The 5,239-nt window shown below is 43.0% G+C and overlaps 1 pseudogene; it reads right to left on the bottom strand.

Annotated features, from left to right (window-relative positions):
- Positions 1-1,223: 1,223 nt before the first annotated feature.
- On the bottom strand, positions 1,224-4,929 carry LOC116910292 (annotated as a pseudogene).
- Between the last annotated feature and the right edge of the window lie 310 nt (positions 4,930-5,239).

The following is a 5,239-nucleotide window of genomic DNA, read 5'->3' on the forward strand; positions in this document are numbered from 1 at the left end:
TAGTATTATCGTGCTGCAGAATTAACTTTCAGTGTGAGTGTTGGTAGAGGAAGCTACTCAAAATGATGGTGTTTATCATAATGGCTTACTGTAATGGTTACCATGTTGTAACTGCATCAGTAATTCACTCCTTCTTATTGCCAAGAAGAATTCCACTACTTGGCTGCATCACATTGTGTTTCTCTAGCTTATTGATGTTTGTTTTTGTTTTATTTAGGACTTCAATTGCTGTGATAAAAATACCATGACTAAAAGCAACTTGGAGAGAAAAAGGTTGCTTTCAATTAAACTCTTAGGCCACCACCCCATCCCTGAGAGTACTCAGGGAAGGATCCCAGTACAGGAACATAGAAGCAGGAATTAAAGCAGAAGTCATGGAGGAATGCTGCTTATTGGCTTGCTCCTCGTGACTTGTTCAGTCAGTGTTCTTATACTACCCAGAACCACTTGCAGCTGTAATGGTACTACCGATGGTGAGCTAAGCCCCTCCCACATCTACCATTCATCAAGAAAATATCTCCTACCATGTGAATCTAGTTGGAGCATTTTCTCAGTTAAGATTCTTTTTCCTCAAATGACTCTGGCTTGTGGCAAATTGGCAAAAAACAAAAATTCACTAAGACAGTCTTGGTTATGTTTTGTATAGCATGAATAATGCTGCTATAAGCACAATCCTTTACATTTCTGTGTGGACATAGCTTTTTCTTTCTCTTAGGCAAATAGATAAGAGTGCAATTGATGTACTTCGGCTTGTTGCTTTTAACTTTTAAGAAACCACAAAATTATTTTCTTTTCTTTCTTTTTTTTTTGGGGGGGGGGAGCTTCTAGGGCTTTTATTTCTGCATATACCACTGGGGGAGTCTTGATGGTGTAGGTACCCTAGAGATTACACTAGAGTTCTGAGGGCTCCGGACACTAGCTGGGAAGTCAGATGACAGAAACAATGACTCAGACCAATCACATGATTACAAAGCTGGGGTCTCCAGCAGGGCTCCAGGTGGTTAGGGGTGCACATCTAAGGAAGCAGTGACACGGGAGAGGCAAGCACTCGGCCGGTCTTGAGCCACCTGGATGGCATTAGGGACAGAGGCTCTGGTAGCTCCAGGGATCTCCAGTCCCTGTCTTACTCGGCCAGCAGTTTCCTGAAGGACCTGCCCGCAAACCTGGCTTTGCTGCCCAGCTCTTCCTTGATTCTAAGGATCTGATTGTACTTGGCCAGGCACTCAAGACATGCAGAGGGCACCAGTCTTGATCTGCCCAGTGCAGAGCCCCACCACCAGGTCATACTTGCCAGCCCTGTAGAACTCGGAGGCAGCCACATCAATGCCGATGACAACCTGGTAAGTGGAGCCAGCCTTTGCCATTGCCATTTCAGTCTTGAGCAGCTCCAGTGCTTCTTTGTTCTCCAGGATGTTAGGTGCGAATCCGCCCTCATCACCTACATCGGTGGTGTCTTTCCTGTACTTCTCTTTGACGACATTCTTCAGGTTGTGGTAAACCTTTGCTCCAATGTGCATGGCTTCCCGGAAACAGGATGTCCCCACAGACAGGATCATAAATTCTTACATGGCCAGCATGAGAACCACCATTGATCTCATTGAAAGCTGAGATTGGCAGATGACTTCAGGATTGCTGGCCAAGTCAGCAATGTGACGGCAAAGGGGCACCCCCTTCTCCACAGCACCAGCTTTGCAGACAGCCAGGGACACTCCCAGGATGGTGTTTGCACCAAATTTAGATTTATTCTCGGTGCTATCCACCTTGATCATCAACTGGCCAATCTTCTCTTGCTCTACTACATACAGTTTCTTGCTAACCAGAGCAGGTGCAACAGTGTTTTTGTTTGTTTGGTTGGGTTTTTTTTTTTTTTCGAAGCTGAGGACCGAACCCAGGGCCTTGTGCTTGCTAGGCAAGCGCTCTACCACTGAGCTAAATCTCCAACCCCTGCAATAGTGTTATTGATGTGCTCAACAGCCAATGAGACACCCTTCCCCACAAAGTGAGTCTTATCATTGTCTCAGAGTTCTAGGGCCTTATAGAGGCAAGTGGACACATTGATGGGCACCACAGCTCAGAAGAGACCTTTTGTGATGTAGAGATCCACCTCAACAGTGGGGTTTTCATGAGAGTCAAAGATCTCTCTGGCATGGATCCTGAGAATAGACGTGGTGAACTTCTGGCAGTCAGATTGCTGCAGAGGAAGGAAAGAGGGTTCTGTAGTCACCAAAGAGGGTGTTAAGGACAGACAAGTGAGCATGACTCTGTACCAGAGCGGGACTGACACAAAATTATTTTCTAAGTGATAGACTTTTACAGTCCCATGAACAGTTGCATTAGGCTTTCAAATTCTCCATGGGCTCTTTAACATTTGCAATAATTAGCCTGTTAGGTTTGAGCTTTTGTATTTGGTATGTATTTGTATTTCATGATACTTCCAATTAAATTGCTCTAGATGCTTTTATTAATTTTTTCCATGTATTTACCAGTCCTTCATATACCTTCACTGATGTCATGCTTGTTTAATTTTCTCTTCCATTTTAATTGTACCTCTCCCATTTTTTTTATTGAGATTGAACATCTTTTAAGAAAAAATTTTATATTCTCAGCATAAATTCCTTTTATTTTCAGATTTATACTTAGAAAATATTTCCTCCTGTTTCCCATTTGCTTAGGGCACCAATCTTGGATTATCTCTCCCTTGTTACTTACATTCATACTCTCATCTAATCTATAAGATAAAGATAAGATTAAATTGGGTGCTGCTTGCATTTTCAGAGGATTACTCCATGATCATCACAGTGGAAAGAAGACAGGCATGGCATTGGAGCAGTAGCCAAGAGCTTTACATCCTTATATGAAAGCAGCAGGCAGAGGGAGTGAGATTGGGCCTGCCATGGGCTTTTAAAACCTCACAGCTTCCCTAGTAATATACCTTCTCAAACAATGACACACCTGCTCCAAGAACGGCACACCTCCTAATTCTTTCCAACAGTTCCACTACTTGGTGGCTGACCATTCAAATATAGGAGTCTATGAAGGTCATTTTCATTCAAACCACCATAATGACCAAAGCAGCTTATAGAAGGAGTTTATAGTTCCAGAAGGCAATGAGTTTTTCATGGCAGAAAGCATAGCAAACAGCAAGCCTGGTGGCTGCATCAGGAAGTTGAGGGTTTACACCTTGAACTACAAGAACAAAGCAGAGAGACTGAATTTTTAAAAAGTCATGGGCTTTTAAACTCTCAAACTCTGCCTCCAGTGACACACTTTTCCCAATGAGGCCATATCTCCTACATCCTCCCAAACAAGCACCACCAACTGGAGACCAAATATTGAAATATCTGAGACTGTCACTGTCGGGGACATTTCTCATCCAAACCAACACAATGCCTATCTAGTGGTTCTCATTCTGCTTTCAATTCTGTATATGCTAGAGTGTCCCTCTGAAAACATGGTACTTGCTCTGATCCCTCCAGTGACTTCCTTCCATCCAACAGCACCTGGAGTCCTTCCATAGTCCTCAACTCTGGCTATATCTTTGACCTTGTTTCCTACCAGTACTGCTTGTGATACCATGAACCCACTTATAGTGAGTGCTTTTGCTACTCTGCTTTAAGCTCCAGGCTGACTGCATTACCAGCCCCACCCAGAATCCCTTAGATCCATGGATAACAGAAACAACACACACACACACACACACACACACACACACACACACACACACACACACACCAGATAATCTTAAAACACCTTTGCTAACTCAATGACTGGGCACTCCTAAACCTCCCCTGCCACTCCAGGCATAATCAGATAGAGTGGCCATTGACCACTCCAACAGAAAATGCATATAGCTGGTTGACTTTATCTCCTGTCTTCTTCCTCTTCCCCAGTTCCCTCCCCCAAATTCTTCCTGTGTCCTTCCACATAACTCTAAGTGTGCCCTGTCCTCAGTCATTGGTCGCTGGTATCTCTTTTGATTGATCAAGAACCAAATGGGGGACAGGACCATCAGAACCATCCTTTACACACGTTGGCCTCTCTTTTCCCCTAGTATTGGGGTGTTGTTTCTTGCTGTTCATTTCTTAGCATGCTCTTTCCCTAAATATTATATAGCCTCCTCCATCATTTCCACCAGTTTCCACCAGGTATCTGTGCTAATTCTTTCTTCTTTTCTTGGGGAGGGGGTGTGGTGGTGAGAAAGGGTTTCTCTGTGCAGTCCTGGCTATCCTGGAATTCACTTTGTTGGCCAGGCTGGCCTCAAACTCAAAGAGATCTGCTTGCCTCTGCCACCAGAATGTTGGAATTAAAGGTGCATGCCCTTTAATTCTGAACAGCTAATTCTATTTTTCAAAGAAGCTTTTCCTGACCATCTCTCTACAAAGACACCAACCCAGTTGCATACCATCTCTCTGATTCTGCTCCATTTTTCATCATAGCTTGTGTCATCAACTGACCAAACAGTGCTTAATTATGGATTATTTTGTCTGTCCTTGACATCTACTTTAGTTTAGACAAGTTTTATGTTTATCTTTTTAATTTTTTAAATTGAGGACCCCAAATGATTTCTAATATGAGATAGTGGCTTTCACTGCATACTTAAAAAGTATTTTCTTCTCTGATTGATGATTGGATGATTTTATTTTCTGATTATAAATTCAGTAACAATAAAATATCAATATAATCCAGGGGCCTGATGTTGTGACCTCTTTTGTGTATGTAAGTATTCATAAACTCTTCCTCAAACATAACACTGTAGCTTCCTGCATGCTGCATGAAGTTACCCACAGGATGTTACCGATGTCCCTATGGATGTCCCCCAGGGTGTCCCTATGTTACCGATCTCAGGCACAGCCTCTGGGCCCTGCAGTAAGAGATGGAGAACTCCCAGGATGGTTGCTCAATTGGGAGTCGGGCTTCATCATTATGCATTGCTTGTGAAGTGGAGTATGACTTATAAGACTTCTTTTATGATGATTAAAAGAAAAACTAATGAGAAGATCACACACTTCATTTTGTACCACACATTGGGCAGTTTTCATGTAAGATGTTTTCAAGGGAATCCTGGAGGTGATAAAATAGTTCTCTACAATCTGAAGTCAGCCTTAGAAAATGCAAGAAGTCATATATCTTAAAGAGTAGGAAATGTCTCTGAACCAAAACCTAAAGATGGCTCATGAGTGGAAAGCAAGAGGAAGGATGGGGAGGAAAGGGAGCGCCGAGGCTGGAAAATGGTAAGACT

This window comes from Rattus rattus, chromosome 9, assembly GCF_011064425.1.
Source record: "Rattus rattus isolate New Zealand chromosome 9, Rrattus_CSIRO_v1, whole genome shotgun sequence".
Classification (NCBI taxonomy): domain Eukaryota; kingdom Metazoa; phylum Chordata; class Mammalia; order Rodentia; family Muridae; genus Rattus; species Rattus rattus.